This window comes from Lynx rufus, unplaced genomic scaffold (genome assembly GCF_022079265.1).
Source record: "Lynx rufus isolate CCGP_SWC_20201006 ecotype Redwood Valley unplaced genomic scaffold, mLynRuf1.p SCAF_1, whole genome shotgun sequence".
In the NCBI taxonomy this organism is placed as follows: domain Eukaryota; kingdom Metazoa; phylum Chordata; class Mammalia; order Carnivora; family Felidae; genus Lynx; species Lynx rufus.
The window spans coordinates 165382629-165408629 of record NW_025814823.1 but is presented as its reverse complement, the minus strand read 5'-3'; the positions used below and the strand labels follow the sequence as shown (position 1 = coordinate 165408629).

Genomic DNA, 26001 nt, shown 5'->3' with positions numbered 1-26001 from the left:
GTGAGTTTACATTTTGAGCCACACTTCTATTGAGTCCAATGGAGCAGCTGAAAGACTCAAAAGCCAAACAGAAAGTGGCTGCTCAGGAGTTTTAATTAGAACAGAATTTCTGACATTCTTAAGACTAGGGTATACAATTTTCAAATTTATGACTCTGCATGAAGGAGAAATATTAGGAAACAGCCCAGGATTTCACATGTAATCCCTAACGTGCCATACTCTACTAGTAAAGATAAAATTGAATTAGACAATTTGTATCAAAGGCTGAAGCCCAACTTCTAATCAGTTCAACCTCTGAACAAATGAAGGCAACCTGTCTCTGCTTGACCAGAGCAAAAGTAAATCCTCTCTAGAGGAAGATAACATGAAAATTGCCTCATCAAGTTTTCATAGAAACTTTAGAAACTCAAATATAAAACAGCTAAATGCACAAAAAGACAGAATGGATAATAGAGATAATAGAAATAGATCCACAGAAGATCCAGAAACATTATTAGATATAGATGTGATTAATGCTTCAAAAATTGAATAATGTAAAGAATTTTATCAGATTTTTATTAAATCATAAAAATAATCCTAAAACAGAAATTAAAATAACTGAATATAAGTAATCAATACATCATTTTAACAGGAAAACAATTCTGGTGTAAAGGCTGGTTAACTAGAAACCTGAATAAAATATTCAGCCTGACAGACACATGGAAAGTAAAAGGAAGGAAATTACTCAAAAGTACCAGAGATGGACATATGATAAGTGAAATTCAAAGGAAGTATGATAATTACTCATTGTTAGTGCACTTAAAATTCAAGTTAAAGAAAATAAAAATTTTAAACCAGAAAAAATTAAAACACAAGTCAGCTTCAAACAGAAAACAATAAGGCTAAGCTGATTATCCAGCACACTAGAAACTAGAAAACGGTGAAACAAAATTTTTAAAAAATAAATAGCTCCTAGCCAAAAATTCTCTATCTAGTAAAAATCCCCTCCAATGATGAAAATACATCAGAATTTAAGACAAACAAGAAGAGCAAGTATCTGTCAACAAATCCACACAAAATGGAGTTTTACAGGTGAAAGAAAAACAGTCTCTGATGATACAAGACTCGAAAAGTAGATAGGGAACTACTTCTAATTGAATGTTGACTACGTAAAATAAAAATAGCACCATATGGAGTTTATAATTTCCCAAAACCATAGCACAAAGTGCAAAAGGGAGTTAAATGAAGAAAATGTATTTTATGTTATGTATATATTTTATTTTATGTATGTATGTTATATCTACCAGAAAGATATAACAGGTTTCGACGTGTTCACATATATCATAGTATCAGTAACTACAATTTTATTTAAAGGGCGTAATATCTAAGAAGCAGAAAAATCTATATTTGTAATGGGACATGTTGATATATCTCTATAACTTGAAACAAACAAAAAATATTAGAAGGGAGTTGAACATTTATTTAACATGATGAACAAAAGGGAATAATAGAAAAACAGACTGTCCAAAAAAGACATTAAAAAGTAGGAGAAGACTTTATTTGGAAAATATTTTCATTGTATCTTTGAACTCTGAGTAGTTCTTACAAACGAGGGTTACAGAGCCAGAAATTGATTTGGCCCTCCAAACTGTATGTGATAACACAAGTAGTTTGAAGAGCTCTCTCCCCTTGCTTGGCCCTGAAGCAGTAAAGGGCAAGTCTATGAGATTTTGCCTATCAGCAAGCATACAGTTATAGTAACAACTCCCACTCTTTGAAAGTACACTCTTTCCCTAAAAGCAGTTTTATTGATACTTTCTTTAGTTGGCACTGGATGAGAAGTACTCTACTCCTGGGCTCCCCTACAAGTAAGTGAGAGAAAACGAAGAGTACTATGCCAACAAACTTTAAATAAAAACTCACTGCTTCCGCAGTCTCTAGATTTCTCTTCCCATATAAATTGCAATCTGCTGATAGGCTAAGGTTTGCAATGCTGGTTTTATATGCTGCTTTTTCAACCCCCGCAGTGAGGAATTTAATGACTCTCTTTGCAAATTGGTGTATTTGTCATGTTTAAATTCCTTTAAACCTTAAACCGAATTTTTATACAATTAGAAAAGTTTGATTTAATAACCTTTTATATGCACATATATGTATATAAAAGAAATATAATTTGGGAAGCTTGAGCTAATTTACTTTGTCCTTGATAATGCCTAATTCCACATAATTTCAAAATGTTTAGACAGGAGCCATTATTACCTGATTAAGATCATAGCAATCATTTTCTACTGTAAAGAATACTAATTTTGATAGCTACTTCATGTCTCCAAAGCCAGATGTGGAACAGAGGAAATGAAATTTCCACCTCTTCTGTACTAAAAGATAGAAGAAAAGAAAAAAAATGTGAGAGGTATATTCTTCTTTAAGTACAAGAAACAAGTATATGAGAGTCATTCTGCATTAGGTGTGGTAAAGTAGTAACTTACCATCCGACAAATAACAACTATAAACATTTCAGCAAATACTTAACAAACATAAAAACATTTACCCACCTACCTCTCTGCAAAAATGCCCAAAAAGCTCTAGAAAATAAACTAAAGCAGGCAAATTTTTTGCAGATGAGTTAAAACTTTACAGAGAATTAGAGCATGGGATAAGATTTTTATAGCTTTAGCCTGCAGGCAGTTGCAATATAGTGCAGAGTGCTGGAAACTCCAATGGAAGTCATGGGAACCTTCTGTCCTGCAGAGGTAAAGGCAAGGAACCGAGTCAAACCACTGCTGTTGGAAAGTGAGGGGGAATATCACTGAAAGAGAGAAGCGGATAAGAGAAATCCCAGCTTCTCTGTATAAAATTTACCCACATTCTGCTGATCCCCAAATCAAGTATGCATGAGGTATACCAGAACAGAATGTGGCTAAGTCAAAAGAAATGAGCTGAGATATGAGGTGATGCATACTGCAATTGTGACAAAGTTAGAAATTTGGGTCTAACTAAATTAATTGCTTGCTGAAACACAATTAACAGGACCAAAATTTAACAGACCCAGATGTTGCAATTATAAAAAATGACTTGAAGATATTTATTATACCTACATAAGATGAAGTAGTGAAAAATATGCTCATAATGAACACAAAGATAGAAATATAGGAAATATATAGTTAAAAAATGGAAATCCTAGAAATGAGAAATACACAATGAAAATCGGCTGGGATAATTAAGAATGCAGTAAAGATAATGGGAGAGTCAGAAATTTGCATATGGATCAATAAAAATTATCCAATCAGAGTGAAACAGGAAAAAATGGAAAAAATAAGCAGACAATAACAAAAATCTAAGAAGTGTTAACATAGTATAATAATAATGAGGTAAAAACATTTGACCAAATAAAGATGAAATATTAATGATGTGTAAAAATGTATCTTTATACATTCAAGAAACTGTGAAGCCAAACAGGAAAAACACACAAAAAAATCACATGTATGTATATCATAGTTAAACTACTGAAGAACAAAGATAAATAGAAAATCAATCTGGAAATGAACCAAAGAAAAATATATTGTATACATGACAGTCTAAGTAGAAAGTTCAAAAGAATCTACAAAACAACTACATAAATGTAACTAGAAAGGCCATGGTACACACAGTTAATCTATAAAATCCAACACAGCAAGAAAGTTGAAAAATGAAATTTCTAAAACTTCTATTTACAACAGTGTCAAAAACAAACATAATTTTTTTTTTAAATTTTTTTTTTCAACGTTTATTTATTTTTGGGACAGAGAGAGACAGAGCATGAACGGGGGAGGGGCAGAGAGAGAGGGAGACACAGAATCAGAAACAGGCTCCAGGCTCTGAGCCATCAGCCCACAGCCTGACGCAGGGCTCGAACTCACGGACCGCGAGATCATGACCTAGCTGAAGTCGGACGCTTAACCAACTGCGCCACCCAGGCGCCCCAAACATAAAAATTTTTAAAAGATGAGAATGGTATTATATGGAAACATAAAATATTGGTTATAAATTTAAAAAATGCAAAGTAAATGGAAAAATATATTATCCACATGGATTAGAAAAGTGAGTATCATTAAGATGTTAATTTTACCTCAATTGACCAGTATATTTGAATGTGACAACTATCAAAATTATGTCGGGAATTTTTAAATGGCAATCTATTCCAAAATTTATATGGAAAGTCACACAAATAAGAACTAAAGCAATTTTTACAAAATCTGTGAACTTAGGATACTTGATTTTATGAACTACTCTTATGAAGCATTCATGAAAAAAAGCGTGGTTGGTATAATATAAATTAATTAAAAATAAGAGATTGTCTAGAAACGACATATGCATATATATGTACATAGATTATATATATATATATATATGTATATATGTATACACACACGTACATAATTGATTTTTTAAAGTCGCCAAGATAATTCAAGGTTGAAAAATAAGTCTTTTCCATGACATTTTGTTAAAACTGGATATCTATATAAAAACTTTTCAATATCTATTCTTATCTGAAAAGACCACGGGTCATAGACTTAACTATAAAAGTTAAAGTTATAGGGGGTCCTGGGTGGCTCAATCGGTTAAGTGTCCAACTTCGGCTCAGGTCATGATCTCTCAGTTTGTGAGTTTGAGCCCCGCGAAGGGCTCTGTGCTGACAGCTCAGAGCCTAGAGGCTGCTTCAGTTTCTGTGTGTGTCTCTCTCTGCCCCTACCCACCCCCCCTCAAAAATAAACATTAAAACTTTAAAAAAGTTAAAGCTATTAGCTTATAGAAGAAAACATAGAAGAATTCTTATGATCTGTGGTTCGGTGAATATTTTTAAATAGTGCACAATGAATACAAACATAAAAGAAGAAAAATTGATAATGGACTTCATCAAAATGAAGAACTTCTAAACAAAAGACACCATTAAGAAAATCAAAAGTCAGACCATGAATAGAGAGAAAATACTTACTATGCATAAATCAGTCAGAGGATTTTTTTTTAAGTTTACTTATTTCTTTTGAGAGAGAGAGAGAGAGAGAGAGAGAGACAGCAAGCATGACAGAGGCAGAATGTGAGGGAGAGAGAGAATCCCAAGCAGGCTTGGCGCTATCAGCTCAAAGTATGACATGGGGCTTGATCCCACAAACCATGATATGGTGACCAAAGCTGAGATCAAGAGTCAGACACTTGAGCAACTGAGTCACTCATGTGCTCCACAGTCAGAGGATTTGTAACCTGAATATATACTGTGTTCTTAAAACACAATAGGCGGGGTGGGGGGGGGGGGCACCTGGGTGGCTCAGTCAGTTAAGCGTCAGACTTCGGCCCAGGACATGATCTCGCAGTTTGTGAGTTCGAGCCCCCCATCGGGCTTTGTGTTGACAGCTCAGAGCCTGGAGCCTGCTTCAGATTCTGTGTCTCCCTCTCTCTCTGCCCCTCCCCTGCTCATGCTCTGTCTCTCTCTGTCTCAAAAATAAATAAAACATTAAAAATATTTTTTTCAAAAACACAATAGGAAGACAAATAAGCCAATTTGAATAGTGGACAAAACCCTTGAAAGACGAAAAGAAGATATACAAATGACCAATGGTCACATCATTGCTCCATAGAATTAGTGTTCAACTAATTGCAAGTTAGAACCACATAAGATAATTCTACATGAGTGTGCATGCACATGCAAATGCACATATACATGCGCACAAACACAAACGCACACACACAAACTAGAATGACTACATTTTTTTAAAAAATTCTGAATATACTAAGTATTGGAGAGCTCATTAAATGACTAGAACTCTCAAAAACTGGGTAGAATGTAAATTATCATTATAACTTTGGAAAACTGGCAGTTTCTTTAGTTGCGTATATACCTTCCATATAGATTAGCCATCCATTCCAAGTATGTATCCAAGATTAATTAAAGTATATGTGAACCTAAAGACTTATACATCAATTTCTTCAGTGGTTTCATTTACAATATCCCAAAGTTGTAAATAACCCAAATATTCATCAATAAGGAAATAAATAAACAAAATATGGTATAATAGAATACCAGTCATCTAAAAAGGAATGACATATTAATATATACATCATGGAGGAACCTCAACATCACATTTCACTCATCATTGTGATGAATGAAAAATCAGATACAAGGACCACATACTATAGAATTCTGTTTATACAAAAATTCTTAAAAAGGCAAAATATTCTATAAAACAAAAAAGCATATCGGCTGTTGCTGAGGTCTGAGTGGGTGGAGAAATGAACAGCAACTGGCCCAGGGGAACCCTTTTGAGAGTGATGGAAATGTTCAGTACTGTGACTGTGGCTGTGGATTCTGGTATGTCTATTTCTGTCAAAACTCATGAAATTAAACAGTGTAAATGGATATATTTTATTTTATGTTACTATAAAATTAGATGGTCAATATCTGCATTTACACGTGACGTAAAGGGGTGATGATAAAACCTTGCTGCTCTTAAAGAGTCCTGATGTGTTGGGGAATATGTGAGACTTGACATGTCACCCTATATTTTATGGTGTGGTTGTGATGCATGTACAAAACAAAATATTTTGGAACGTGCACAGACTTTGAAATCAGCGAGATGCACATTTCAGTTTTATTTGGATAAGTTACTTTTTAGACCTTGGAAGCCTCAATTTCCACACCTATAAAACAGAGGTAGGTTGTACTACCATATTGTAAGATAACTTTAGGTCAAACAGAGCTCAGTTTGAATCCTTAAACTGTTATTAGCCTGTGCAAATTTCTCCATCTTTTTCTTTCTTCAAATTAAAAATGGCCATAACACTCAGCCATAAAATTGGTCTGAGGATTTATTGAACTGGCAAATGAAAAGTAACTAATAAAATGTCTGGCATATTACAACAGCTCAATAAATTAGTTTTCCTCTTCCCTTTTTGATAATATCAAGAGAGCTAAAATACGATATGAAGCAGTTGGCAAGATGTTAGCATTGGAAAGAGATTTCTCTTAGTGTAGACAAACTTATTTTCATATTTTGAAATAATAACAGCTAAGGCTTCAATTGTTGAATCTTAATTTACTTTCCTCATTTACCCAAAGGTTTGAAGGGCAGACTTCAAACAGACATTCTTTAAGACCAAATATTTAAGTAAAGTTTACCTGAAATACCTAAACCTTTGAAAATATCTCAGAGGGGAATTCCATTCCTAGCAGTATGACAGAAAGATACCCAGGAGGTACTTCTTACACGAATAATACTTGATCCTAGATAATTTACAACAAATACACTTCTAAGGCACTGTTGTAAGCAAAGGAAATGTCCAAGGACAAATACAAATAAAAATAAGTCATCAAGGTAAAACTGACACTTGAAAACTAGTGCACACAGAAATCAGACTGCATTCAGGAAAATGACAATATCATATTGGAAATGGAAAAACTAGGCTGCTATTCTCTACCAAAGAGACAGAAGGTGGACCCTGAAATTGTCCCATGTGTCTATAAATATTTAGGAGAATTAGAATAGGTTCACTTGGTAACTTCCCCTGGATTCTGAAACAGAATTTCCAAATCCTCTCAAAAGAAAGGCACCACAATTTGATTCCTTAACGATGCAAGAGAGAGGTCCAACAAAGCTCAAAAGTTGGCTCTAGTGAAAAGGCTAATAAGAAAGAAAATCTTCTCGAAAGACTGACAAAAGAGAGAAAGAGCATGCAATGAAATCATATTGGAAAAGAGGACAAACTAAAGAAAAAAAGAAAAGTTAATGAGAGTATTATGAAAACATTAATGTCAGTAAAGATTAACATGTTACAATTAAATGGGAAAATGCTTTTTAATAGATAATTTAATAAAACTAATTAAAAAGAAGTCATGAGGTGGGGACGCCTGGGTGACTCAGTTGGTTGAGTGTCTATCTGACTCTCGATTTCAGCTCAGGTCATGATCTCAGAGTCATGGGATTTAGCCCCATGTCACTTAAGATTCTCTCTCTCTCTCTCTCTCTCTCCCTCTGTCCCTATCCCCTACTCTCATGCATTCTCTTTCTCTAAAATAAAAAAAAAAATTAAGATAAAATTTTTTTAAAATGTCATGGGAATAAAAGGTACAGTATAGGGAATATAGTCAATGGTATTGTAATATCATTGCACGGTGACAGATGGTAGTTACACTTGTGATGAGCATAGTGTAACATATAAAAATGTAAAATCACTGTTACACATCTGAAATTAGCATAACATCATGTAACTATACTCAAATAAAAAAGTAAAAATTAAAATTAAAAATATAAAAAAGAAATGTAAAATTTCTATAATCACTGTATAAATGGAGTCTGTGATTTAAAATTTCTTACAAAGAAGAAACCAGGCCCAGATGGTTTTACAGGTAGGTTCAAGCAAAAGTTCAAGTAAGTTATAATTACAACCTTAAGCAAGTTCTTAAACAGAATAGAATAGAGGAAGGGAAGCCAACTTAGTTAATAAGTCCTATATTACCTTGATATCAAAATCAAACAAGGACCTTGAGATGCAAAAATCTAAAACACAATATTAGCAACAACATATAAAAAAATAGGGATATATCCTAGGAATGCATAGTGGCTTCACATTATAAAATTCATAAGTATAATTTATCTCATTAACAGGTTATGAAGGAAAAATCTAAACTCTCATTTGAATAGAATCAGAAAAAAATGCATGGGGGCGCCTGGGTGGCTCAGGTCATGATCTCACGGTTTGTGACTTCAATCCCTGTGTAGGGCTCTGTGCTGACAGCTCAGAGCCTGGAGCCTGCTTCAGATTCTGTGCCTCCTTCTCTCTCTGCCCCTCCCCCACTTGTGTTCTGTTTCTCTCTATCTCAAAAATAAATAAATGAAAAATAAATTAAAAAAACACACATGACAAAATTTACGAACTATAAATTTATCATCCCCTAGCAAACTAGGGATAGGAGGAAACTTTCTTAACTTCCTAAATTCTATCAACACTCAGCAAATATGATTTCTTCTGTGAAAATGCAGAATTATTTCTTTAGATCAACATCAAGACAAAGACGACTATTATAGCAGACTCTTTGTAAATATGCAGTAGAGATCTTTGAGAGGAAAAAGTCAGACTCTTATTATTAATTAATTATATGGCTATTTATATAATGCCCCCTAAAATTTATTCATAGACAAATTATATTTATTAGAGTTGTTTAAGAATTTAGCAAGGTTGTAAATATTGGCATAAACAGCAAACTGAAATTTTATTTATCAGTAAAAATAGTTACAAAACATTTAAAACAATATTTAATAACAGAACTATAAGGTATCAAGGGCTGTAGTAAACAAAATATATACAAAAACTTTGAAGATAAAATGTGAAACATACTGAAAGATGTTAAAAGATCTAAATGAGTGAGGTAATACACCCTTTAGAAGACAGGTATAGTCTATACCACAAAGATTGATCTATTGAATCCATACATTTACAGCTAAACCACATAGTTTTTAAAAGGAAATTAACAATAATGATGTTGATACAACTGGATATCCAAATAGAACAAAAAATTAAAATGTAATCCATACAGCAAGCATCCACAATAACGTATTTAATACAGACTAAATATTTCAATTTGAAAAAGAAAAAATTTAATTCCTAGAAATGCAGAACAGTATTTTTATATCTGTATGTGAGGGAATGATTTGTAATGCTGAAGCTTATTTGTTGATGCACAGGCTTACCAATGTTCATTTCATTATTAAGAACATGAGATGTATGTGTATCTGTATTACCCCCATTTTCATGTATTTTATATATCAAATATGTCATAGTGATTTGCTCAGCTATCCCACAGGAATCCCTTACATTATTCTTACATTATTCTAGAATTTAACATTTCCAAAAATGCTACGGAATTTTAAAAGGCAAGTACAAAAATTGAAGCAAAATAAATAATGAACCGGTAATAATTTCTATTTTCTAGAGAAATTTAAATTTAGAGTTTAAGTTCAAGCAAGCTTTATTTCATCAATTTTTAAAATTCTCATTCACTACATTTTTCACACTGATTTTGCACCTTGACTTCAGATGCTGAGTTTCTATTTACTTTTCAGTATGCCGTGTTCAGCTGATGTCCAATCCTGCTGATGTCTCTAGGCTAATAGATACAACATTTGGCACATGGACATCAATACACACAAAGCACACTGCCAGCACCAGCAGCTTGCACAATCTGTGCTTGGAAATTTACATTGATCATAATTACCGCTCCACCTGTATTAAATAAAGCTCTTCTAACCTTAGGAACAAAAGTGGCTTCCCAAAGTATCAGTAGTAGCGCAGTAAGTACATGTAAAGAAACGGGGAACAACAAAGTACCTTTCAACATATAATTTAGTGTAATCACATCACCTTGTTGCTTTTTTTTTAATAGAGCAAATATGTCTATTTGCGTATTAGGGATTTTTGTGTGTTTATCAAAATGTTATGATCTGTACCTTGGGTGAGTCTGTAAAGAGATTATCTGCAGTATCTCAATGATTTCTAGGATCCATAGTTATTCAAATAGTCCTCATTTATTGAAGGTATCTTCATTTCCAATAGTCAGGGTGCTATGTATAACAGATACGAAACCGCCTGATGTGTCTCTGAGTATGCTCCTTAAATAGAGAAAGGAAATAAGCAGAAACTACCTGTCTTGCTTTGCTGAGTAGAGATTCAAGGATAACTTATCAAAAATGATAAGAAAGATTCAAATCTAGCCAACCTTTTATTGATTTTTCAGTGCTACTTGTGAAAGGATATATTCCTAAATATCAGTAGTCTCTTGGATGGAACTCTGCACATTTTCTCACTGACATCTTGGTAGATTATTCTTATTAAGAAAAATTGGGGATGGGGCACCTGGGTGGCTCGGTTAAGTGTCTGACTTGGACTCAGGTCATGATCTCATGGTTTGTGGGTTTGAGCCCACATTGGACTCTGTGCTGACAGCTCAGAGCCTGAAACCTGCTTCGGATTCTGTGTCTCCCTCTCTCTCTGCCTCTCCGCTACTTGTGCTCTGTCTTCCTCCATCTCTCAAAAATGAATAAATATAATAAAAAAATTAAGAAAAGAAAAATTAGGGGTGCCTGGGTGGCTGATTCAGTTAATTGTCTGACTCTTGATTTTGGCTCAGGTCCTGATCTCACAGTTCATGGGTTTGAGCCCCATGTCTGGCTTGCTGCTGTCAGCTCTGAGCCTGATTCAGATCTTCTTTCCCCCCTCTCTGCCCCTCTGCTGCTCGCTTGCTCTCTCTCTCTCTCAAAAATAAAAATAAACTTGAAAGAAAGAAAGAAAGAAAGAAAGAAAGAAAGAAAGAAAGAAAGAAAGAAAAGAAAAGAAAAGAAAAGAAAAGAAAAGAAAAGAAAAGAAAAATCAAGGTGTTAGAATTCATGGTGACACAATGCCTTTCTTCTACCTTACCTACATTTTCTGGCTTTGCAGTAGACCAGAGAATAGCCAGATAATACAGGGAATATAAGAATATAAAACTAGAAAACAAGGCAAAAATAAAATAAAATAATGAAATATAGTGAAGTTATTAAATAATAAAAACTTAATTTTAAGATGTGATAACAGAAAATGATAAGCCAGTTTGAGGACTTCATTTTAATTCCACAATTTTCTATGCTTTCTAGGCTCTGAGCATCCAAACCTCTGTTTATACTGCACTTCTAGAGCTCTCCTCTCTGTCCTCCCCCACTCTCTACTTCACATGACCTATCTAAAATAAACTCATCACTGAAGTCCTATAAATATCTCTGAACTCTGTGATCACTTCACTGACCACAATCCCCATCAACAATTCATAATGGCTTTAGTGCCCTCCCTTTGGGTCCTATAGCACTATATTTACCATCACATACACCATCATTTATTAAGTAGTTTGATATTACAATGTAATGTCTGTTTTCCCAAGGAGGTGGTAAGCTCCCTTAAAACACCGAACAGCTTGTTCATTACTTTTTCTCTTGTGGTCACAATACCTGATACATAATAGAACTCATTAGTTCATTATATTTCTCCAAAGTAATGCATAAAATTGTAGCCTTTTCTATACTACCTGACATGAAGGTTTATTGCCTAAAAGTGAAAGGTAGATTTTGTTGATAGTCTTATCTTTATAATGCTTTGGACAGAGAGGAGACATTCTTCATTATGAGTTACATCTCTAGAAAAAGTATTCAAAGTCAAATAGATTAAGACTTAAACACAGTGATATCACTGGGATCTGTATTCATAACAAGTACCCTATTCCCAAACTTTTACAAAAATGAGCAGACACATCAAGTACTTACTTATATGATTAATTAGCAGTCATACAAATTTATCTACTCTCATCAAGGCAGGGGAAGAGATTTAGAGGACAAATTGTCTTTGAAGAAAGTAATTTAAAGGTCCCAGCAGGAATTGCCAGGTCAGGGGGAGAAAAATATACAAATCATGAGTTCGGGTATTGCTAATCTCATCTATCTTTCTACACTGACTATGGCTGAGATCTCAACCTCTTTTTTCTCATAAGAGAAACAATAAGCATAATTCAAATAATATTTAATACGATACGGACTCATTTTCACATAACGATCTTCTTTAATATGTATCCCTATTTTCTGGAACAAATCATAATATGAGGTATTTTATCATGGAGGTTGTGGAATTCATAGAATTTCTTGGTGGAACGTCAACAGGTGCCGTGAGGGCAATTTTGTGGAGACTTACAGTCATTTGGTTTTTTAAATAAAATTACCTGTCTCTCATAAATGATTTTTCCTTTGTTATTTCCTCAGAATTAGTTGGGTGACATGTCATGTTCTCACTACCTGTCGTATCACAAAGAACAGGACTGATGCAGTTGGAATGCTCTCTGTTAGGGTGAATCACTATAAGTTGAGGTCTTTGTGTATTTGGTTTCAAAGTGAAAAATTCATGAACTAAAACATTAAAATGTTCTACAGGAAGGTTCTATACATTTTTATATTCATAAGAAATTTTTACGTAGCCAAAATAATAAAAATAAAATATGCCATTGAATTTTGGGCCCTAACATACCATTATTTCTTTCTCAGACAATGAGGTACAAAGCTTATAATTCCATTTACTGCCTTTCATTTTCAAACTCCTACTGCTAAAAAGCAATCAAGCAAACAATGCAGGTAGCACTGGCATTATATACATTATTAGTCTTTTCTTGGCAGAGGCACTTTACTTCCAATCTAACAGGAAATACCGCTGGAGCCACTTAGTTTGGTCAAGAATACAAGTTTTTCTAGTGTATTAAATGTCCTAAAGATTAGATTTTTTCAAAAGCAATTTTTGTTTGTTTGTTCAGATGAAAACACTTGAAATACAGTTACTACCAATGGTAAACCATAAAACTCTTCGGTCAGACAAAAAGGAAATAACTTATTTATCACATTGTTTAACATTGCTATCTTCAGCCTAGGCAATGTCTTTCATTCTGAAAGAACCCCAAATACTTCATACAATTTCCATAATACACAAACAACATTATGATATATAGATATCCATTGTACAGAAAAGAAAACAGTAACAATTTAGTTTACTGTAATCAGGCTCAGAAGATTTAAATAGAGAAAATAAAACTTGTCTCAAAGGAATTGTAAGAAATTTACTGAGGAAAATAGTAATTAATGATGCTGAACTCAAGCCAATACCTTAAGTTATCCAGATAAAAATGTTCTGAATTCTTCATTGCTTCCCTAGTTATCCTTTCCTTCATTATATACACCAGATATGCACATTCCTAGCTATCTTTTCCAGTGTTAGAGCTAAATTACACATGTAAACTTTGTAGTTGGCCATGAACTTCTCATTTATGCAGAAACAACTTTGCAGTTATTTGTTACACAAACCTATTGAGAGTGTACTAGCCTGCTGGCTTGTGTGAACATTTTGTTGAACAGCTGCTCTGGCTTTAAAATTTGGACTTTCCAAGTGCTGTCTGAAATACCAACAGAAAATGTAGAAGGTACAGTAAAGAATGTTTGCTTATATGCCATCATTTCTAACTTAAAATTCATATTTCTTTCTTTCTAAATTAAGGGAACACTAGTGAAAGATACCTGGAAACTTTTGGCTTCATAACATTTTTTAAAATGTTTATTTATTTATTTTGAGAGAGAGAAAGGGAGAGGGAGAGTGCTAGTGAGTGCAGGGAGGGGCAGAAAGAGAGGAAAAGACAGACTCCCAAGCAGGCTCTGCCCTGTCAGCACAGACCTCTACGCGAGGCTCCAATTGTGAGATCATGACCTAAGCCAAAATCAAGACTTGGATGTTTAACCGACTGAGAAACCTGGATGTCCCATGGCTTCATAACCTTTAAAACTGCATGGGGTACCCAGGTGGCTCAGTGGATTAAGCAACTGACTCTTGGTTTCGGCTCAGGTCATGATGTCACAGTTCGCGAAGTCAAGCCCCGCATCGGGTCATGCATTGACAGGGTGGAGACTGCTTGGGATTCTCTCTCTCTCCCTCTCTCTCTGGTCCTCCTATATGCTCTCTCTCTCTCTGTCTCTCTCTCTCAAAAATAAATAATTTTAAAAACTGTATTAAAGTATGCATATGTGTGTATATATATGTGTATGTATACACCTTCTATATCTGTATAAGTGTATAAGTCACAGATATCTCAGTGGTAAAAATTGGGGACATAGTAACAACTATAAACAAGAAAGAATGTAAATTATTAAAATAAAATAATAAAAGCTACAAATTAGTAAGATACTTCAGGAGAGCACACTGTGAGAATATTCATACAAAAGGATGTTGTTGGGAGTTTTCTTTTTTGAATCATGAATAATTGTATAACCTAAAAGTTTCCGAAATAGGGTTTGTTTAAAGAAGTAGTGCTGATTTACAGGAAATAATATGTTGTACATTTAAACAATGGGAAATTACATAACCATTACAAGCAATATTGTAGGAAAAATTTCTACACTGAATCATGCAATGGATGAGTAAGTTACAAAGAAGAATTTTCAATACGATGTGTATAATGGCATGAAAATACTGTGTGTGACACACACACAGAGAATATGTGTGTGAAGACACAGTGTATTTAATTACAGCTTTGTAATAACAAAATCACCCTCCAATTTCAGTGGTTTATTACAATATTTGTTTCTCGTTTATATTATGTGGCAGCTGCTGTGGGCTGGTTGCTGTAGCTCTATTACATTTCTGTGGCTGCGTAACAAATTAACACCACTGTAGTGTCTTAATCAACTCATTTATCATCTCACAGTTCTCTGGAGTCAGAAGTCCAAGGGAACTCAACTGGGTTCTCTGCTTATGGGCTCCCAAGGCCCAAGTCAAGTCTTTGCCAGTTGGAGTTTTCATCTGTAAATTGAAGTAAATAATCTTCCTCCAACTTCATTCATTTTTCATATAATTCAGTGGCTCAAAGTCGTAGATATGAAGCCCTCTTTTTTTTTTTTGCAAGCTGTCAGCCTTTTTCTTTCAAAGTGTCAGGGACCACTCACCAACTAGAGGCTGCTCTTAGGTCCTTGCCCTGCTGCCTTTTTCGCCTCAATGATAGTGAATCTTCCTTATATTGAGTTTCTCTCATGCTTTCAATATCTCAGATTTCTTCTTCTACTGTGTCAGAAAAACTCTGCTGTGAAAGGGCTCACATGATTAGTTAACCCCAACTGGATAACCTCCCTGTTTTAAAGTCAACTGATTAGAAACCTCAATTACATCCTCAAAATCCCTTTTGGCTTGTACCAGAATATAATCATGAGAACAACATCAGGAGGTCATGGGGACCATCTTAGAATTTTCCATAGCACAAGCTCTCTTCCATTTTTTTCTCATTCCAGGATTCAGGGACCTCACTGAAGGAGCAGCCCCAATATGAAACATTTCTTCCTAGTTGAAGAGAGAAAAAGAAGGACAGCAGGCAAAAACACACAATGTTTCAATAGCTTTTGCTCAGACAAGGTGAATATCATGTACCTTCCATGCCATGAGCCAAAGTGAGTCACAGGAACCAAGACAAAGTCAATGAGCAAGGATGTATACTTTGCCACAGGAGGAACACAGATGACATGGCAACTTGACTTAAATAGGCAGGAGGGTAGGATAATACTTGGGAACAGTAATTCCCAAGGTAATCTCCCAAGGGAGAGAATCCCAGAAATATTCTTACTAAAATGGCACAATGTTTATTCTTGGATGAGATAAACATGATTTTTTATTTTTTTATTATGTGTTCCTATATTATTTATATTTTTCAGAAATTGGTGACTTTTTATAACTGAGAAAAAGAAAAGCACACTATTTTGAAATAACATAAAGTATAAGTCACAGAGTTAGGAATTTTTCAAATCTGCTTTGCAGATGAGGAAAGTGAGTCCAGGGGAAGCTGTGCCCTTTTCATTGGTTACAAGTAGGCTCTATTTTTATTTATTTAAAAAAAATATACTAATGGTTATTTAATTTTGAGAGAGAGAGAGAGACAGAGCATGAGCAGGGGAGGAGGAGAGAGAGAGAGGGAGACACAAAATCTGAAGCAGGCTCCAGGCTCTAAGCTGTCAGCAGAGAGCACGATGTGGGGCTCGAACTCTAGAGTAGTGAGATCATGACCTGAGCTGAAGCCGGACCCTCACCCAACTGAGCTACCCAGGCACTCCTAATAAGTAGGCTTTATGAACTGTGTTTTGTTTCTAAAATATTTTAAAATATGTTTTTAAATTTAATCTTTGATTAATCTTACATAAGAATTGTTATTACCTATATTTTCTTTATAGGAAGAAATGAAGTTCAGAGATTTTTAATGAAACTTCCAAGACCAGAATTAGAAAACAGGTATTTTATACTGGATTATATGCCCTTCTGAAATGCTATCATGTTTCTCACTTACATACAAATTAGTAAGAATATCTTAGAGCACCTGGGTCGGTTAAGTGTCAGGCTTTTGATTTCAGCTCAGGTCATGATCTCACGGTTCATGGGATCAACATGCACTGACAGCTGTCTCTCTCTATCCCTCCCCACTCATGCACATGTGCTCTTTCTTGCTCTCTCTCTCTCTTTCAAATAAATTTAAAAATCCCCAATTAATAATAATATCTAATATTTATGGGCACTTACCACATTCTGGGCACTGCACTAAGTATTCACAGTGTTCAATGGAAACTCTTCTTTTTCTTCCTGTATTTGTACATCACTCTTAGAAAACACCATATCAGTCCAGTAATAAATAAGGAGAGGGGCACCTGGGTGGCTTAGTCAGTTAAGCATCCGACTTTGGCTTAGGTCATGATCTAGTGGTTCATGAGTTCAAGCTCAATGTTGGACTCTGTGCTCACAGCTCAGAGCCTGGAGCCTGCTTCGGCTTCTGTGTCCCCCCCTCTCTCTCTGCCCCTCCCCTGCTCATGCTCTGTCTCTGTCTCTCAAAAACAAATAAACTTAAAAAAATTTAAATAAATAAGGAGACGAAATAACTAAAGTGCTCAACTGTAAACAACAGTTTTCTCAGCACTTCAACTACAATTTGAGTAAAAGGAGGCAACAATATCAAAATATAAGCATCAGTGTGTTATGCATTAACAGAGGTGCTATGTCCTCATGCTGTACCCTCTACCGTTTTGCAACTCTCTTTAATCTATACTCGGCAATCCATTGAAACATTGGCAAGACACTCAAATTAGATTATGTTTTGTGGATGCCCACCTTCTCCCTTTGGCGGTGCTAAAGACCTATCTTTCTTATATACTCCATTATCAATTCAGTCCCACATTCATGACACTTCTTTCAAAACGTAATTCTTCATAAGTGTGTATTCTCACTAACTTCTTCCTGAAAGTGGAATGATACAGGGCTAAAACTAAGGTAAGAAGTGGGGATTTTTCGAATGTGCTTTATAGATGAGGAAAGTGAGTCCAGGAGAAGCTGTGCCCTTTTCATTTGTTATAAGTATACTGCTATAAGTAGGATTAATAAACTACATTTTGTTTCTAAAATATTTTTAAAATATATTTTTAAATTTAATCTTTGATTAATCTTATACAAGAATTGTTACCACCTATCTTTTATTGATATGAGAAAATGAAGATCAGAGATTTTTAATGAAACTTCATGACCAGAATTGGAAACCAGGCTTTTTAGACTATGGAATATATGTGTACCCTTTTGAAATGCTAGACTACTACTTACATACAAATTAATAGGAACATCCAATATTTATGGACACTTACTAAATTCCAGACTAGGCTGACGAAGGAGTGTGTGTGTGTGTGTGTGTGTGTGTGTGTGTGTGAGAGAGAGAGAGAGAGAGAGACTATTTATTGTTTGTAGAACAAAGAAAGGATGTTTTCACTTACTTAAATTAAGCTGGCTTGGAGGAAACTAGGTAGCAGATATTACAGTTAGTAAGAAACCAAAATATCCTTCAGAGAGCCAGATTTTAGATGAAGTGCTTCAGAAAATGGAATGAATCAGCTGGTCAGTAGTGACAAAATGCCTCTTTAACATGACACATAGGTCCTGCTAGGATGTTCCACCTGGTCCTAATTTTCTCCTTGTCCCTCGCTTCCACACCAACTAACTTAAACATCTTTATATCTTGGAAAAAAATCAAGGTCCCAGCTTCTATTCAGGGTTCCTTTCTATGGTAGAGATAATACTTCTAATTGTGTTTGTCATCTCTCTTAATACAATTTATTCATTCAAAAAGAAACAAATATTTATGAAGTTAATGCTGAATATATGGTGCTATTATCCTCTTCCTCTGATAACATTTAGCCTCTCCTCAACCACCCTTACGGTCTTTCAAGAATGTAGACAGACAGAATGTATTGGGATCTGAGGCCATTTTTCTTGACCTATTTACTCCTAATAGTTGAAGGAAACGTAAAAGATTCAATTTTGGAATACACAAGTTTCATTTCTAGAAAAGTATTTTGTTTTCAAGCATTTATTTTCACCTATATCAGAATAAAAAACAGAAACCAAAAATATTTAGCAAACATGACAAAAAATAACATTATTCTTGCATTTTTCCTTTTTTGTTCTTTGGAGAGCAATTACTATAGGATAGAAAGCCATGAGAGCATCTGGCTCCTTGGCAGGTCCCAGATACAACTGGCAACCCAGAGACACTGAACGGCTGGCAGATGGTTCAGATGCTATAGATGAGCTTCCTGTCTCAAGTCATCTACAACTGCCCCAATTCTTTACATCGAATGCATTCAAGTTTCAGTATATATACACTGAATATTTATTGTATATATAAAATGGAGACACATGAACAAGTTTTTCCTTACTTCCTTCTAATAATGTAACTAATTTCAGTTGCCTGTAATCTTCGTTATTTCCATACTTTAAAATGTTTTTAAAGTAGAGTGTCTTTGTGAGAAGCTAGATTTTATTGTATGCCCATAGCAATGACACCTAGAGGAAAGGTTGTAGTCTTTGTCCATAGTCATCACGGTGATTGATGCATTTTGTTTGCCTCAGAGTAAGATTCTGAATGTTTTAAGACAGCACTTTCCAAAAAAATGCTATGTTTCATATTCCTCTAAAGACCATGGATTTGTTTTTTCTAATAAGTAATTTAGATTCCAAATCCCTGGACCAAGATGATTGTGACCTTCTTGCATGTATGCCATGTGGAAATCACCACAGGAACAGACTGCTGAACCAAAGGCAAACAAACAGAGCTGGATTGTTGCCTCGTCATAAATCTGAACTTGCGGTCAGTGGGCAACTGCCAAGTCATGGTGCGTTCTCAGACAGCATTTGCAGTGAGCAGCTGAGACGAGAAGATGGCATACTCTAAATATTATTCAAAGTTTAAATGCATTAGAATCAATAATATTTAAAGATACTCTAAAATAAATCACCTTATATAAAAATTATAATTAAAACACACTGAAAATTCTTTAAAAAAACATTTCTGTTTTATTTTGCCATGGAGAATTAAAAATTCTAGTTTATAGTTACTTTTCACTAAATGTATTGATTTTATACCATTTCTTATCAATTTAATTCAGAAATCATTTCTGTGGCATCAGGATTTCTTTTCTATTTACTACCTCAAAAACCACGATTTTGCAGCTGGACTTTAAACATGTATCTTCTCTTGTTTCTGGTGTCAGAAATGACCTGTTAGAAGTGGCTCTGCCTATATTAAAATCACGGTGTATTTTACTTTTAGCTTTAAACAAAGTCTTGAGTAAAGGTTTTAATCTTACTAAATATGCCAATCAGCTATTTCCATGTAAGAGCTTCTATTTGGGGAAATAAAAATACAACTTGTCTACATAAATTCAACATTTGAGTATATATTATCCTAAACTATCCAGTAGATTGTGAATCTACTTCACTGAATGGAGACATCAAAAATTAGGTAGTCATCAGATTAGTTACCTCAGTGATTCTCAATTTTAGTGGAACATCACATGCATGGTAATTGACTTAATTTTGAAGCATTTCACTCCATTACTGTTATGGTAATTCATGAGATTGTGGATTTTGTTTTGTTTTGTTCATGTCTTATCTCCAGCACAGAGAATAGCAGGTGGCACACAGGTGTTCAGTAAACAAAGTCTTTAAAGTAAAGTCTTATTAGGTAAATGCAAGGTTGGTAATTTGTTTACATATTTTTGTACAAATTTTTAAAATTCAGAGTAAGATTTTTTTTAATTATCATGAAGAGTTATGATGTGTCATACCTAAAATTTTAAGGCAGAACTGGAGATAGCCCAAGAAAAAGTACAAGCCTGGGATAGAAAATTGAGAACAAGGAAATAGTGTTGGCAATACTCAGATTCCAGGAAAAGGGCAGAACAGTATCATTTTAGTCTTAGCAATTTAGAGCTATAGCTTCTCCCTTTGAAGACATAACCTGATAGCATAGTAAAAGAAAAAAAAAAAACTTCCACTGGACATATTATCCTCCTTCTAATTCAGTGTTGACCAAAGGGAGGTATCATTATGGGTGACATGTGAGATAGTATTATGGATGACATTGCCAGAACAGACTCTTGTGGCTTACTGTTAATTTCAGGTGGGGTCTTCCAGCCCGCACAAAAGAAGAAAAACCTTTATGGAACTGGTTTCATCTCTGGGTTCCACAAATTTATAAAGGTCTCTAAGTGATATAGGAACCAAGCATTTCTTGCATTTACTTTTATGGTTATCCACTATGGACAGTTAATGGGAATAACTGTCTATTCTGCTTCTTAAACCAAGGAAAGACATATTTTAAAAGTTGTGTCAACTTATATCAGAATAAAAAAAACAGAAACCCAAACTGTTTAACATATATAACAAGAATAACATTATTATTGCATTTTTACTTTTTTGTTCTTTGGAGAGCAATTAAATTCTTCTCAGGAAAATAGAAACTATGTGAGGTATTTAAACAGGGAGCTTAATTTAGATAATTGGTTGAAAAGTATTGATTATAAGACCAGCAAAAGCAAATAGGAACAATATTATAACATAGCAATCACAAATTCTGGAAGCAGCTAAAACCCATGTGGTTAGATGAACAAGGTTTGGGGATAATCCAAACTTAAGAGACATGGGGGAAGAGCACCTGGGAGCTTACTCAGGTCTGTAAGAAGAGGCCAGTGACCAGTTACGTCCAGCACCCCAGGAATTGAGACAAGAACAATGACAAAGCTAGAGGTTTAGGCCTCTAGGAAGAGACTGCCATTAAGCTGGTGCAGGTGGTTGAAGATTAAAACCAACTGCTTTTTCTGAGAATGAAGTCCTGTTGATGAAAGCAAAGCCAAATGGAAACAAGGAAACAGGAAGAAGTAAGTCTCTTCATTTCACTTCTGACTGTAAGTCAACCTCCAGTATCCCTCATTGGAAGAATCTAATAGGAAGCCAGCTAATTCAAAGAAAATTAGATTAGAGTTACAGCAACAACACAACATCACAAAACGGAGTGTAGATGAATGAATTTGGGGCTTAAGACACTAGCTTAATAACTGGCACAACGTTGGAAACATACACCTAGCATTTCCTTCTACTTGTCTTGGGAACAAGCCTAAAAAAAGGAGAACAAAATAACCCCATTTGCAAAGAAATAACAAGTAAACAAATAACCACATAGATGGAAAGTTTCCCCAAATCTCTGATTTCAGTAGAAAAGGAGAGATTTTGATTTTATTTGAAGTTCCCAGAAATATCTGACAAGGTAAGATGAAGGATGACCAAAACATTTATTTGCAACATTGGCAAATTCCCTAGAACTGAAAAAATAGGCATGGAGGAATTGAATGAGGAAATTACTCAGACCACGTTTACATTAATCAAAACAACCAGGTGTCTAGAAGAGTAGTGTGAGTGATGAGGTGAGACTTGAATCATGAATAATGCTGTACATCTGCCTCTATCTATGGAGGGGAGTAGTAAATACTTAACAAAAACAAACAAACAAAAAACACATGCTCTCCCTGGGAATGAGGATATGGTCTTGCCCTTATGGATTGGATACAAATGGATCCCTCTTGGAAAAGGTTCACCTGATTCAGATGAGCAACCAAAAAGGAACCAGCACAGGATATTTACCAAAAATTGGGGGGGGGGGGGGGAACAGACAAGAAATGCATGGAACATGAATATTTTCATAAGAAAAAGTGATTTCATTAAACAAACAGAACTTGTGATCACTTATATTAATATGAAGATAAAATAAGATTTGAAGCAATATAGTTTATAAAAAGGCCATCAAGCAAAGATATAGGACTCAGAAAGTTCAGGAAAAAAGGAAAGGAAAAAAAATAATACTGTTTTAGAAATGCAGGTATATTTGAAGTTCCTGGATAAAATCAAATGACTGAAAATGAAGTAAGAGATTTAGATGATAGACAACAGAAAAGAAGAGAGCAAAATGAAATAGAAATGCATGAGGTCAAAAGTATTAGACTGGGGTGCCTCGGTGGCTCAGTTGGTTAAGTGTTGAGCTATGGATTTTGGCTCAGGTCATTATCTCAGGGTTCATGAGATGGAGCCCCTCATCAGGATCTGTGCTGAGTGTGGAGCCTGTTTGGGATTCTCTTTCTCCCTCTCTACTGAATACAGTCAAAATTCCAAAATGCACATCATTGGTTTGTCAAAAGAAGCTAAACTAATTGAGCAGAAGTTAATGAATGTAATTCCAATATTTTTTTGTAATTCCAATGTAATTCCAACTGGAAATATTTCCAAAAGGAAAAGATGATTTAGATTCACAGATTGAAAAGGCATACTATGGCCTGAGTAAATTAAGCTCAGATGGTCAGTACTAGGATACATACGCACAAAGTTACTTATTTTCAAAGAATTCTGCTTGTTTGGTTAAAAAGACAAGAAAATCATGTTACATAAGAGTAAAAGAACAAGATGGCTTATGTTATTTTAGAGCAACATTCAATGATACAATATAGTGGAGCAATTCCAAGTAAATATCCAAAAAAGAAAGCATATGCCAAGTACTGTATGCCCAGTTATCTTTAGTTCTAATACAGTATCAACAAGTCTTTGTGAAGATACTAGAATTCAGAAATAGTTGTTACTATGAGCTCATCTCAAATAATTTAAATCATCATTTTTATAACTTCCAAATAATTTGAGGTAGACATGGTTTGTATTTTATTCAAAAATTAAGGCTTAATGCAAGTTATAATTTCTTATCTAGCTAAGTTAGAAGAGGAAGGGGAAATATAAATTAGTAAACTGTTTACATCTTACAGATGAGGGTTATAGATAAATGGATACATGAAATAAAGGGATTTTAAATATACTTAATAATAAAATATTTAAATATTAAAGTAATATCATCTTAAATAGCATGGAGGGGCAGATGGAGAGGAAAGGTGAGGGACAGTAACTTTCATTTTTGTCATTAGAAAGGATTCAGGGGCACCTGGGTTGCTCAGCCAGTTAAGTGTCAGACTCTTGATTTCAGCTTGGGTCATGATCTCACAGTGAGTGAGTTCCAGCCTCACATCAGGCTCTGCGCTGACAGCGCAGATCCAGCTTGAGATTCTTTCTCTCTTTCCCCCTCTGTCTCCCTCTCTCTCTCTCTCTCTGCCCCTTGCCTGCTTGTGCTCATTCTCTCTTAAAATAAATAAACATTTAATTAAAAAAAGAGAAAGTATTCAATAAATACTGCAAAAAGCAATATAGGAGTCAGGTGTGTGAAGTTATGGCTGTACATATAAATACAAGAAATAATTACAAACATTCAACTTAGGAGAATATATATGCATGCATGTACTTATAGGAAAACACATTAGTAAAATTTTCTGGGCCATGAAAATATAAGGACATGTGACAGGCCAAAGAACACAGGTAGATGACCTATTAATAAATGCAAATAGGGGGCGCCTGAGTGGCTCAGTCGGTTGAGCGACCAACTTTGGCTCAGGTCATGCATGATCTCACGGTTTGTGAGTTCGAGCCCCGCGTTGGGCTCTGTGCTGACAGCTCAGAGCTTGGAGCCTGCTTCTGATTCTGTGTCTCCCTCTCTCTCTGCTGCTCCCCTGCTCATGCTCTGTCTCTGTCTCAGAAATAAATAAATAAACATTAAAAAAATTTAAAAAATATATGCAAATAGATTTTAAAATCAGTAAAAGAAAAATTCATCTTAGATAATACTATTCCTACCATACTAAACTTCTATGGTCCTAAAAATGTGACACCTACTGTTTTAAGTGCTATACTTCATCTGATCCTCATTTAAAAAAAAAAAAAAAAAAGAATCAGGTGACCAAACAAAAACCAAGCAAAGAAAAACATTTGATGAGGTGTTATGTTACTTCTGTTTTTACAGATGAAGACTGAGGCACAGTGAGGTTACGAGAAAATTGCACAGTCATGTAGTAAACGAGTGGCAGAGAAGAGGCAAATAGGCAGCACCGAGGCAGCATATAAAAGTCTTTCTTTCTATAAATTCCAAAGTCTTTTGTTTTTATTTTTAATATTAGAATGCATTAATTCAACTTTTGTCAGTGTTCAGTTTTGTAATTTTACATTAAACACTGATATTTGTATGGACATGAACTTAATATATTACTTTCTGTGTCCACCTTATGGATACCATGGTTTTAATGCAATTACACTGAATTTTTAAGATTTCTAATATATTTTGGATATACAAAGTTGTTTTAACAAAGTAATCTTCTAATACTAGAGATTATGGAAATAAAATTGTGCAAGCTTGAGTTTGATTTAAATAAAAACATATTTTGGAAAAATGTGATAATAATATATTTATAATAGAGTACATTTTCTTAACCAATAAGCTACATTATCTTTCATAACATAAAATCCCAATCTGGCCTTTGTGCATGTCACACCTATAAGCAATTCATTTTTTTTAATAAATAAAAAAAATACTATGTCTTATGGGATACATGCAGGAAAATAATGCTAGAAGTCATGATCTTACTCAATTGAAGACAAGACTGAGTTTAGAAAAGAAATTACATGAGATAAAGAATTACACATTAATGTGCTTATTTAAATGCTGATTTTCATTAATTGTGTTCACCAGTTTTAAATGTAGTGGCTATTAAGTTGTATAAACTTATGATGAAATCATTACATTGAAGACAAAGGGAAGTGCTGGCCACATCAGGGTGGGTGCAGATGTACTGCAGGTATCTCTGTGACCCAGAGATGCTCACCCTTTCATGTTGTGAAGCATCCTGGTCCCGCTGGGCTTCTGAGGCCCGGCCAGGGCCCGGCATTGCTCCTCCTTTCCCCAGGAACATAAGAGCCCGGGCTTAGGAAAAAATTCTCTATTTGTGAACTTACTTCCTGACTAATATTATTTGTAACCCCCAAATCAAGATATGCTGTGCAGTCTCAGACATACACAGAGCAGTAACATTTTGAGTCCCCTGACACTTTCCCAGCTGACATCCAATTAGGCAACACTCTGCCTTCTTTCAACTCATAGTGTAAACAAATGTCCTTTTTTGCAGTCTATTTAGTGCCATGCTTTTCACATTTTTTAGTTGGTGATTTTGCTGTTTA

General features: G+C 34.7%; 1 pseudogene; it reads right to left on the bottom strand.

Moving 5' to 3' along the window:
* LOC124509965 (40S ribosomal protein SA-like) overlaps positions 1-25712 on the bottom strand; it is a 100842-nt pseudogene extending 75130 nt beyond the window's left edge.
* Positions 25713-26001: the final 289 nt, after the last annotated feature.